Source organism: Caretta caretta, chromosome 1, assembly GCF_965140235.1.
Source record: "Caretta caretta isolate rCarCar2 chromosome 1, rCarCar1.hap1, whole genome shotgun sequence".
NCBI lineage: Eukaryota > Metazoa > Chordata > Testudines > Cheloniidae > Caretta > Caretta caretta.
The window spans coordinates 142052322-142065586 of record NC_134206.1 but is presented as its reverse complement, the minus strand read 5'-3'; the positions used below and the strand labels follow the sequence as shown (position 1 = coordinate 142065586).

Sequence of the window (13265 nt, the reverse complement as noted above, 5' to 3'; positions counted from 1 at the left end):
AAAGCTTTCCACTATCACTGGTCAATAGATTTTACAAAGGCAGTCCCAGAATAAGCTATGGATATTGTAAACCAACCTTTGATGAGAAAAAAGGAGCATTTTGAGAAGCCCTTACTTGATTTTAATGTTACTACCTACTAAGTGTCCTAATTTCAATGACACCTTACTGAATCACTTCATTTTTGCACATACAGTCTGATTTGTGTCTAATGTAGTCATAGAACCAAAGTGACCTAACCATATTTTAGTGTTGCACCCATCTTCTCTGACACAACTTAACATTTTAGTCATATGTTAAACTCTGAAGCATCTGTTCGATAATAAACCATTAAACACTTGCCAGGAACCTAAGGATTGCCTCTTGAATAAGCATTGCTAAATTGCAAGCCATAATTTAATACTCGTTTGTTAGGATGGTGACCCAATGTTTAATGGAGCTTAATGATCTTCTGATGCTACTGATTAAATTATGGTGCAGTAGCCCAGTTTCATAATCTACAGTTTGCAAGGAGACAAGACAGATATCCAGACACAGTCTTCACTCATGTCAGTGAATCACTTAACTATCAGGAAAAGGTTTCTTAATTTAAGTTATATTTAAGATACACCGAGTGCATCATTCATTGGAATTGTTTTAAGACCACTATCTTATTATGAAAAAGCAAAGCACAAATTATTCCTGAACGTAAAGCGGGAGGGACAGGGGCGGAGGAGGGGCAGGGGAATGGGTAAGGACACTGACCCAGCTTGTGCAATGACTTCATAACATGCAGAGCACTGCCCAGGAAATTTAATGTTCCGGCCAACAAGCATCTCTTATTCATTTTCCTCCACTAGGTTGTTTAATGGTTTGGTCACTGCCTAGATGCAGCTGTGCAAACAATCTTTCAATGTCTGGCCAGCCACCATTGGATTTTAGTCCAAAGCCTCTCTCTCTTTTTCAGTTAGGATGAGGAAGGCTAATAAGCAAATCAAGATTTGCAAACACAGGATTACAGGTTTTCTCAGACAAACAGAATTAAGTATGCCGGCACTAGGAGATTTTGAAAGCATCTTATAAAGTAAATTAGTGAATAATATTCAGTTTTACATATCAGGTCAATGAGCAGGCAACTGAACAACAATACTTTCAAAATAATCTGAAAAAGATTTAACCTTCCCATCTTGTATAATATTGTAGGTTCAAATTTTCAAGGATGTACTACAGAAATTACGACATTTTCACCAAATGCTTGGGAAACAGTACTAACTAGGATTTCCATTTTGAAATACTTGGAGATAATATTATTGCTTCCCTCAGTGAATCAGTTGCTCACAGCAGCCTTAAACGGTGCAAAATTGCATATGGGCTCCTTCTTCAGAGTAGCATTATCATACTATGAACATAAGATAAGTAAAGAACAACAGAGAATATACACTGAAATGTAAAAGTAACAACATAAATATACTTCTGCTTGAATACTACTTGCACTATCAGCAACCATGCAAGAATGTATGACTGTCATAGAAAAAGAGTGAAGGACAAATTAAATGCAAGACACTAGCATTAATGCACTATTAAAGCTGAAAAAAATAAATCAACCCCTCCCCCCACAAACAAAATCCCTTCACAAATCAGGAAATTCCCCCATATTAAGATTTCTCTTGTAAATGTAAGTCAACCAGGTTGCACATCCAAAATATAGGTCCAAGTCCTACAAAATATGCATGAGTTTAAGTATATGAGAGACAAGGTTGGTGAAGTAGTATCTTTTCCTTAACTAACTTCTGTGGGGAGAGAGACAAGCTTACAAGCCACACAGAGCACTTCTGCAGGTCTGGGAAAGGAATTCCCAGCAAAATGCAAGATGGAACAGATTGTTTAGCATAGCTAGTTAGCCCTTATTGTAAGGAACCATTCAAGGTAGAGCGGCCTCTTAACATCTCTGCAGACATAGGACAAAAAGGGAAGGTAAGTGGATTACAGATCGTTATAATAAACCATAAATCCAGTGTCTCACTTCAGTCTGTGATTTTTGGTATCTAGCAGAGTAATAAATTTAAGCTGCCAGGATTGTCTTTTGAAAGTGTTGTGCAGATTTCCTTTGAGGATGAAAACTGAGAGGTCAGATATAGACTGACCGCTTTGTGAAAAGTGTTCACCCACACGATAGGCAAACGATAAAAGACAAAAATATCCTATGTGAGTTGATTTGAGAGTGTAGTTATTGTCTGGTTTCACCCACATAATTGTTGTTGGGGCATTTAGTGCACTGGATGAGGTATACCATGGTGTTGTGATAGGCATGTGTAGGATCCATGGATTTTGAAAGGTGTATTGTGGGGAGTATTGATAATTGTAATAGTGGAGATACATCTGCAGTTTTGCATCTGTTGTTATGGCAGGGTTTGGTGCTGCTTTGAGTTGGCGTGTCCTGGTCTGTGGGGAGCTTGCTTCTGATCATGAGGTTGGAAGAGTTGTCTGACGGCCAGACGTGGGGGTTCAGGAAAGAGTTCTTTCAGAATGGGGTCCCCATCGAGTATGGGTTGTACTTTGATTATACCACCTAACACTGGAACCCCTACAGGGTAAGTGACAACTAGGGATGTGTGATCAGAGGGGGTTTTATTTCTGCATTGAAGCAAGTTCTCTCGGGGTATTTGGGTGGCCCATTCCATGAAGCAATCTACTTTTCTGGTAGTGTCTCCTTGTTTGGTGAAGACAGTTTTAAGCATGTTAAGGTTTATATCCTGGACTTTCTCCTCAGAGCATATTCTGTGGTATCAGACTGCCTGGCTGTAGATAGCACATTTCTGGTTGTGTTTGGGGTGGTACTGGATCTAGGAAGGTAGGTGTGGTGATCCATAGGTTTCTTATATATGATTGTCTGTAGGATTTCATTGTTGAACCTGAGTGTGGTGTCCAGGAAGTGGATGCTACCATGGGTGTGTTCCAGAGAGAGAATAATAGATGCATGGTGATTTATTGAAGTTGTGGTGGAAATCTATGAGGGAGTGTAAGCCATCTGTCCAGAGAATGAAAATATCATCCATGTATCTCAGGTATATCATTGGTTCTGTGGTGCATTTGTCCAGAAATCTTCTGTAAGGAGGCCTATGAAGAAGTTGGTATATTGGAGAGCCATCCTAGTATCCATGGCTCTTCCCTTAGTTTTGACAAAAAGCATTTGTTGTTGAATGTAAAACTGCTATGGGTGAGGATGAAATGAATGAGTTTGGCAATGTGTTTGGGGTGGATATCTGAGGGTTGTCCATGGTTTGTAAATATTTGAGGCAGGCAGCTATGCCGTCATTATGAGGGATGTTGGTGCAAGGAGGTAGGTGACATCCATGGTGGCAAGAATGGTGTTCTCAGGGAAGTTGTTAATATTGTGGAGTTTGTGGAGGATGTCAGTTTTATCCTGAAAGAAGCCGGCCCTTTGTATGAAGATGGTTTCTGTGAGCCCAATATTCCTTCAATAAGGGTGCCATGGCCAGAGATGATGGTCTTCCTGGGTTCCCTTGCTTGTGTATCTTGAGAAGCATGTAGAAGGTCCCTGGGGTGGGTTCGTGGGGGATGAGTTTGTAGACTCTCTTGGAGGACAGGAAGACGGGAAGCCTGCCTCTGCATCCCGGCTGCGCAGCTAACCAGGAGCTGCTGGAGGTAAACCCACGCACCAACCCCATGCCCCAATCCCCTGCCCCAACCCTGAGACCCCCAAACCTGGAATTCCTTCCTGCACCCCAAACCGCTCATCCCCAGCCCCACCCCAGAGCCTGAACCCCCAGGCCAGAGCCCTGACCTCCTCCCACACCCCAAACCCCTGCCCCAACCCAGAACCCCTCATTCCCAGCCCACCCAGCAGCCCTCACCCCTGCACCCCAACCCTCTGCCCAAGCCCTGAGCCCCTGCCATACCGCAAACCCCCCATCCCTAGCTCTGCTGTGTCATGGGCATCAATAATTTTCTTCAACTGGGTCCCCAGAAAATTTTTTTGAAAGCCACTGCTTTATAGTAAGTGGTGCCAGGGAGCTGTAGGTTGGCCTCATTAACATAGTCATTGTGGTTGAGGACTACAATGGCTGTGTACTACTTCGTCGGGGGAGGGATAGCTCAGTGGTTTGAGCATTGGCCTGCTAAACCCAGGGTTGTGAGTTCAATCCTTGAGGGGGCCATTTAGGGACGTGGGCAAAAATTGGGGATTGGTCCTGCTTTGAGCAGGGGGTTGGATTAGATGACCTCCTGAGGTCCCTTCCAACCCTGATATTCTATGATATGCTAGTCTGCTGGTTTGATCACTATCTGGTGATTAGATTTCAAGGACTGTATGGCTGTCCTCTCAGAGGTGAAGAGATTATGGTGGATGTCATGTTTATTGAGGATTTTGCAGTCAATTCAATACTCTACTAAAGTCACTGGGACTACTCATGTACTTAAAGTTTTAGAATCATAGAACTGGAAGGGACCTCGAGAGGTCATCTAGTCCAGTCCCCTGCACTCAAGGCAGGACTAAGCATTATCTTGACCACCCCTGACAGGGGTTTGTCCAACCTGTTCTTAAAAATCCCCAATGATGGAGATTCCACAACCTCCCTAGGCAATTTACTCCAGTGCTTAACCACTCTGACAATTAGGAAGTTTTGCATATGTGTGTTTGCATAATCAAGGCCATTGGATGATGACCATCTGCATTGCACAAAAAACCAACAAGATTGCTAAAAGTATGGGAATCTGAGTAGCCAAGGATTTAATAGGCCTATTATCCCAGAATATTCCCAGATTCACACCAGAAAAGGTCTGAGACGCAACCACATCACAATTGAGGAAGCTTGCATTTCTCTCTTGTTCTCTAATTAGAAAATTTCAGTCTTTTGGCTAATCAGTCCCTCATGACCACTTATTTCACTATAATTATGGGAGGAAAAACACTGCATTGATATAATTGAGAAATCATTAAAAACATTTATACCTTGTTTACCTGTTAATTACTGTAGTACATTTTTAAAGTCTTAAACACAGTGTCAAACAAAAATTGTGGAAATATTCAATTTTTTTTCTTTTAACACACACACACACACAAGCCAACATAAAAAAAAGTACTAGAATCTCACAGGATGCATCCACAAATAATTCCAGAACAGTTATAAAATCCATGTAATATTGTGTAGATGATGTTCTCTAAATTCTCACCTTATGTTAGCCAGCAAACACTTAAGCACGTGCATAAGTTTACTCACATGTTTTTGAATGTGGGTCTATATTTACAAGAGTTTTTACTTTTGTATTTGTAAAAAAAATTCACCCTGAAAATACACCAAACTGGTCAGTGTCATGAAAATATAGGTGTTACCTTGGAATTAAATATGGCATTTACAGGAAATAAAGTTCTGCATAGTGACAGAAAACCTAATACTACCACCAACAAGAATAGATTTTAGGCCTCAATCCTGCAATGAATTCTGAAGATGCAGACCATCTGAGTGGTGCTCATTGCACGATCAGGGCCTCAGGCTTCCATAGATTTCAAAGCACTTTACATAGAGCAATCTATGTTTTCAGAATTAGAATCATAGAATCATAGAATATAAGGATTGGAAGGGACCCCAGAAGGTCATCTAGTCCAACCCCCTGCTCGAAGCAGGACCAAATCCCAGTTAAATCATCCCAGCCAGGGCTTTCCGTAGGCTTTTCCGTAGAATTCCGTAGGTTCTAGATCATGAGGGTATGTAGCTATTTTTTGTTCTCTTAAAATGTATTCCATTTTGTAAAAAATAACAATAAAATAAATTAGCAACCTAAAACCTGACACTCATCATTAAGCATTCTCTAAACATTATTAAGGAAATCTAGTCCAACATAACACAGGAATTACAGAATCCAGGGATGGTTTTACTTGATCAGGTTTTCACAGTTACTCCTTAACGAAAACATTGCCATTCAGCATAAAGTAAAAAACAGGCATTTATAGGGAATTAAATTTATTCTCCTGCATTTCAGTTTTCACCAAGCTCCATGATTGCTACATTCATCATTCTGGGACCTATTTTCCTCAGTCATCTTCAGCATAATCTATTTCCATTTGTTGCCTAGCATTCTACAGGCAAGGGAGCCTCTTCTTCCCCAGCTATGCTGCCATGAGATTTGTATATCTCTATCACTATTGGGGGAGCTGGCAGCAACCCCTATACTTAGGTTGTCTAGTTTTCCCTTATAAAAAGATTTATGCAACCATTGTTTGCAGCGGCCTTTGGTATTTGTCAGGGGAAACAGTACAGGTCTAGGGAACACCTTTTCCTTGTCCTGTGAGATTCCATTTAGCTTTTACAGAGATATAAACTGTTAAAAATTGCCTTTTGCCAATTTCCTGTGCTCAGATATTTTTAAAAGTATCATCAATAAAAATTAAGATGATTTTGACAAAGCTTCAATTTTGTGCTGCTGTGTATGTTCAGAGGAGGTCTGGATTTAGGAGTAGGTTCTTTAATTACAGGTGTATGTGGGAGTTGGAAGTTTTATTTTACAACTATTTGGAAGGCAGTTGTATGGGTAGGTTAAAATGAGGAAAAACTGTGCTTTACAACTTTGCCGTGCTCTGAAGATTAGAAAATGTCCTTTGATTTATAATTCAATGTTTCCTTTATTGTAAGCAGTGTAGTTGCACATTTCTAAATGTTTTGGGTATTTCATGTGGAGGAGAAGCAAACCAATTTAAGCGTTACTCTTAGAAGACTAGTGTTGTATCAGCCTTTTAACATTTCATTAAATAGTAGACCCTTCACTTTAATAGAGAGAAAAAATTATCCTTTTGTCTCAAACACTAAAGATACCCAAAGCCTTAAAGCCAAATGAGAGGATCCAGTTTCCAGATTTTAAGTTTTTAAAAATCCTGAATGCACAGAAACATTTTATTAATGGTTTCAGTTGTTAGGCAATTAAAAATAACTTTACAGAGGAGAATGACACTCAGTTTATTCAAGCCAGTAGTCAAAACATTTCACAAGGTAAACAGCAAGATGTATGTGACACTGGTAGACCAGGTGCCAATTCATGCCAACGCCCCGGCCTCACTGAACACTGACAGATGTGTAGCTGGATACCAGTCTCTCTTATCTCTGTGTTAGCATTATCAAAATAAATATTAGATGTTAAATTGATAAGAATGTGTTTAGTAGTTTATAAAATGCTTGTAGGATGCTGCATGTCTTGTTCTCATTCAACTATATCCATCTTATAATGTAACAGCAACCATTTGCATTGTATATAATCCTGTAACTAAGTAACCCATCAAATGAGAAAAAGCCTTGTGTAATGCAAATTATGGTCTCTTACAAGAAGATGTTAAATTCTGTTAATTAAACACAAATGAGCCACTGTGTAAAATCAAGGAGCAAAGACTTCCTCCCCACTCCCACCCTCCATGGAAAAGGGGCCTGTGTGGGAACTGTTGCTGTTAGCTTGGTTTCTGGGAGAAGAAGTTATAAATATGAACACAAGGAAAAATTCTTCATCTCTGGACAGTTTGGATTCTAACAGGCAGAATAACCGAACGAGAAGACTGAGATCCCCAGAGTTACTCTGGGTAGCCCTAGAAGATTTTTGGGAAACTGTCACAGAATACTATATCTCTGCTACCTTTTGAAAGTATAGATGACTCACCTGCACATATATTTTTACCTGCTTTAACCTCTCAATAAACTCTCATTCCTTTTTCTTAGCTAATGAACAGCTAGTTAATTTACTATAGAATTGAGATCTAGGATGCAAGGCGACCTGGGTGAGTGACTGGTCTCTTGGGACTGCTTGCAACCTGAATATTTTGTGATTTTTGGTGTAAGTGACTATTTATCACATAAACCAACTTGCTTAGGTGGCAAGATAGATGGAAGCGTCTAAGGGGACTGTCTGTGACTCCATTAGAAGACTACTGTAGTGCTTTGGGAGTTCACATTTGGTACTAGGTTGGTGAAATCTAATTATAGAACATACCACTGGTTGTGGCATCTGACCTGCTTTTGACAATCTGCCCTGACATATGCACTCATGGTCATGAGCCAGTCCATACAGTGTGACAATGTATTTTACATTGTAATCACAATTGGTATTTTTGAACCTGGCACCACTGGCTGTCATTCTGTTAAGAAAGGGCATCATGATTAAACATGTTTCAAGCATCTTTTAACAAACTTACCTTAAAATGTTAATATTTAAAGATGAGTGTTCAAAGAATATGTTAAAAAAAATCAACTATTATAGACTTTCCTTTGATGCTAGTGTTGACCAATGTACGACCTGCTTTAGTTTTGTTTTAACAGTCAGAAGTGTATTGTAAATTGTAACTGAAACATTCAACCTAGATATTAGCTTATTTTATGATACACTGAAAGAACTTCAATGTGTTTAGACTCACACATACCTGCAGGAAGGGTTTTTTTGACTGCCCATGTTACATATCTCACACTTCAGTAAGATGACAGCCATCGGATTAAGAAATGCAAACTGTAATTAAAATACTAATGTTAAAAAAAAATAACCACACCCCTTACCTTATACAGTTTAATCCATCTCAAAAGGGCTTTGTTTACTTTGAGAGTGTACTACATGCTATAAGAAAAGGAGGACTTGTGGCACCTTAGAGACTAACCAATTTATTTGAGCATGAGCTTTCGTGAGCTACAGCTCACTTCATCAGACTAACACGGCTGTTCCTCTGAAACCTGTTACTACATGCTATGTGGTTGCAAGCCCTCCACAGCTGAAGCAGATTCACTCTCAGTGAGCATATCAACATTCCACTAATATTAATGGGAGGCATGCATACTCACTAGGAGATATTTGGTCTAACCCTTGTGTACAGCCATAATGTATACAGAGCAACTTTTGAGGGGTATATGTGGATGCATAAATGGCACCTCTGCCCTCCTACTTCTGAGCCTACTTAGTTCTGGGCTGGTTGCCACGGTGAAGCAACTAGAGAAGCACTTTCTATGCCCCCTATACCAGAAGCAGGAAGGAGGTGATGAATGAGCCTCTCTGCTAGCTCTCCACCATCAGAGGATTCCCCTACAATGAGGTGATCATCCCCAACAGATTATACTGCCTTTAGAGATAAAACTGCTAAGAAGACTGTATAAAGCAGACACAAGATCTAATTTCATAGTGTTTGGCATATGGTAAACAGTCATTTTCTGTTTTAGATCATGTTTATTTAAGTATGAATGTTTACAGTTTCTCACAGAGTGGACTGGGACCTTTAGGAAGGAAATGCTGCAGCCCATCTGTGTCCCATTAACAGGCTTGATGGGGCTGCATAAGAGGACAGGTATTCCCCATAAAGAGCCAGAGGAAGCAGTAAATAGAAGCTCTGGCAGACAAAAGCTGGAGTGAGTAGAACACTATGACTAGGAGAACGGTTGGGGCCTGAAAGGCAGAGCCAAAAGGATGAGCTTCAGCTAGAGGTACTGGCAGACAATAAAGAAACTATGACCCAGCCCAGGAAGGAGGACTGTAGCTCCCCACCTCAGGGCAGAGAGAGACTTACCTAATGCAGCATCAGGACAGCCACTATGTGTCAAGACTAAATAAATTAGACCCCAGAAGGGGAGTTGTTTTAATTAACTTTGGTCTGATCTTAAGTTTTTGAAGGGAAATTGAAGCAGGGCACTGCAGAGGGACCTCTGGCACCAACAGGCACTCAACAGACATCTGGCCCTCTTACATACAATATTATAAAAATGGTGCATAGTACATTGAGAACATTTTGCATTATTTATTCATTTTAATTAGTAGGTTAAAATTTGTTGCACCACATTTTCTACGGAACTTGAAAATTATTCTGATTAATTATTTTGTGTGAGCATCACAGTAGAATATACAGTTTTTCCTTGGTCTCAAACTATACAATGACTTCACTTCAAAATTCCTTTTAAAATGTTTTCTGAGTCTGCCAGTAAATGCTTTGACCAAGAAACTACTCCAATTTTTAAGAGCTGTACTGAACCTCAGAAATAAAAGCTGAAACTGAGAAGGCTGCTGTTATAGAAATGTCAAAGTTCACTAAACACTTGCTAGAGAGTGTTCTAGAGGATACCATTCCACATTTTGTATTATTCTTTGGCGCATATATATACACACCAGATAGACTCGAAGGATCCATTAGTTACATTTGAAAAGTTTTTCTTAAATATATATATATATATATATATATATATATATATATATATTTAGTTATATATGGTTATGCTCAAAGGTATTGGTGACTGCTTGGATCACAAACTTCTTTGCGATTGGGTGTGAATGCATCCTTCAATTAACATAAATGTCAGTATAAATTAATGAGAAGCCCCTCAACTATGACAAAAGGGGATTGTCAACCCGCCCAGGAGTTTGGACAGAGTAGACAGAGGGGTTTTGCAGCATACTGGGGTGGGGGGGAGGAAGAGGATGCATGTGTATTCAACACAACACAGAGACAAAATCTGGAAGAGACACAGAAACAGACAGGTAGCCAGAAGGAGCAGCTGAACGCATGGTGTCTGACCCCGAAAAAGGTTTTTGGCTCATGAGTGCAGGCCGAAAAAGAGTATTCTTGGTGCTGTGAGCAAAAGAACCTGTTTCCTGCTATATGTATTCAGAGACACAGGATTTTACGTGCATATAAACAAGACTGCTTCAAAGAAAATACCAGACTCCATCAATTTCTGCTTCCAACCGGAATGTCCCCATGACCCCAAATTTTGACTCATCACTCAGGTCAAAAAGGGGTAGTATTATGTGAACTTCATAAAACTCATGTTTTCAAGCCCTGTGCACTCTGCAGCAAGCAGGATATAAATTCAGTAGCTAGAAGCCCCAGCTCTCCTCCAGATGAGTGTGGTGCATCATATTAAGTTCTGAAGGACACACACATTTTTATTACAGCTTTACCTGAATTCTGAAACAGGATTATGTTTTATCAGTACAACTTTGTCTCCATGAACAAACATTAAATCAGAACCCAATGGATCTACTCCAATTTACATCTAGTGGCACTCCATGACTATCAATTGTTCACAAAGCTCATCTATGGGGAAAAAACACTTATTACTCTTACCCTTTCTTCCTCCCTCTATTGATTTCACCCACCTGTTATGTACTGCCTTAATCTAGATCATAAGGGACTATTTTTTACTACATATCTGTACAACACATAACACAGTGAGGTCCCAAAGTGTACATCCACAATACATTAATTATGAATTATAAGTGTTTTCTCTCATATTAAACTCAGGATAACAACTAAGCAGGTGGCAAGTTGCAATGACTTCTGCTTTGCCAAGAAATGTGCACACCTTTTATTTTTGTTACCCATCCTCCCCCAGTTATCACCCTGTCTGCATGTTTGTCTCATCTGTTCTGTCTTGTCTTGTCTTTTAGACTGCTGGCTCTTTAAGCCAGGGATACTTGTTATAATGTTGATACAGTACTTCACACAATGGAGCCTCAACATATTTGATCTCCACACACTAAGATTATTTATTAAATATAAATACTAATAAACTCAATATGAGTCTCAGTTTTAGAATATTTATCAATTCATTTTACTCAAATTTTCTGTTTTCAGCATGTTGCAGAATTGAGTGTCTACACAACAGTACAGTAAGAAGTTGTCAGGGATTTTCACAGCGGGGGCAGAAAGAAGTATGGGGGTTTTGGTGCTCAAGCCACAATTGCAGCTTTTAGTACTGGAGAAGTTGTATAAAAAGCCAGTCAGCTGCAAACTGAGCAGCGAACAGCACAGCAGCTAACAGAAGGAGTTTGCCTGGGGAGAGCCCACTGAGGCTTACATCTTGCCAGATTCTCTGAATAATTACTACAACTCCTGAGGAAGCTTGTAGAAGGAAGGTAATATGGATGGGGGATGTTCAGCTGTTGTGACCTGCACTGGATGTGCTATGTTTGTCTTTCTTCCACAGGACAGAAGCGACTTTGTCTGTACAAAGTGCAAGCTGGTCTCCATATTGGAAGAGAAAGTTCAAGGTCTGGAGCAACAGGTATCGACCCTGCATTGCATAAGAGAAACTGAAGATTTCCTGGACAGACGTCACGATATGCTTCTACGGGCACAAGGTTCTGAAGATTCAGAGCAGGCTGCACATCAGGGACAGAAGGACGGTGAAGAAATTTGGCATCATGTGACCTCCAGAAGAAAAAAGGGGAACGTCCATGTACCAGCAATGCAGATACAGGTAAGTAACCGTTTTCATGTTCTCTCCACAGGTACTAATGCGGAGAGTAGACCAGATGATACATCTGAGGGAAGGGAGCAGAAGGAGGCTCCGCCGATTGGAAGGCATGAGATGCACTGTCCTAGGGTTGGGGGTTCCACGACCACCGCTCCCAAGAGAAGGAGGCGGGTGGCGGTGGTCACGGACTCTCTCCTCAGGGGGATTGATTCATCTATCTGCCACCCCGACCGGGAAAACCGAGAAGTCTGCTGCTTGCCAGGAGCTAAGATTTGCGATGTGACAGAGAGACTGCCGAGACTCATCAAGCCCTTGGATCACTACCCCTTCCTGCTTCTCCACGTGATACTGCCAAGAATGACCTTGAGCGGATCACTGCGGACTACGTGCCTCTGGGAAGAAGGATAAAGGAGTTTGAGGTGCAAGTGGTGTTCTCATCCATTCTCCCCGCGGAAGGAAAAGGCCTGGGTAGAGACCATCGAATCACGGAAGTCAATGAATGGCTACGCAGGTGGTATCGGAGAGAAGGCTTTGAATTCTTTGACCATGGGATGGTGTTCCAAGAAGGAGGAGTGCTAGGCAGAGACGGGCTCCACCTAACGAAAAGAGGGAAGAGCATCTTCGCAAGCAGGCTGGCTAACCTAGTGAGGAGGGCTTTAAACTAGGGTCACTGGGGGAAGGAGACCAAAGCCCTGAGGTAAGTGGGGAAGTGGGATACCGGGAGGAAGCACGAGCAGGAGCACGTGAGAGGGGAGGGCTCCTGCCTCATACTGAGAAAGAGGCAACCTAGTGACAGAGGATGTGGAAAAAGCTAGTGTACTCAATGCTTTTTTTGCCTCTGTCTTCATGAACAAGGTCAGCTCCCAGACTACTGCACTGGGCAGCACAGCATGGGGAGGAGGTGACCAGCCCTCTGTGGAGAAAGAAGTGGTTCGGGACTATTTAGAAAAGCTGAGTCCATGGGGCCGGATGCGTTGCATCCAAGAGTGCTAAAAGAGCTGGTGGATGTGATTGCAGAGCCACTGGCCATTATCTTTGAAAACTCATGGCGATCGGGGGAAGTC

At 41.2% G+C, this 13265-nt stretch overlaps 1 protein-coding gene across 3 annotated transcripts in view; it reads right to left on the bottom strand.

Annotated features, from left to right (window-relative positions):
* The window catches only part of CNKSR2 (connector enhancer of kinase suppressor of Ras 2), a 376791-nt gene that overhangs the window by 339815 nt on the left and 23711 nt on the right, over window positions 1-13265 (bottom strand). The gene's annotated exons all lie outside the window — the stretch shown is intronic.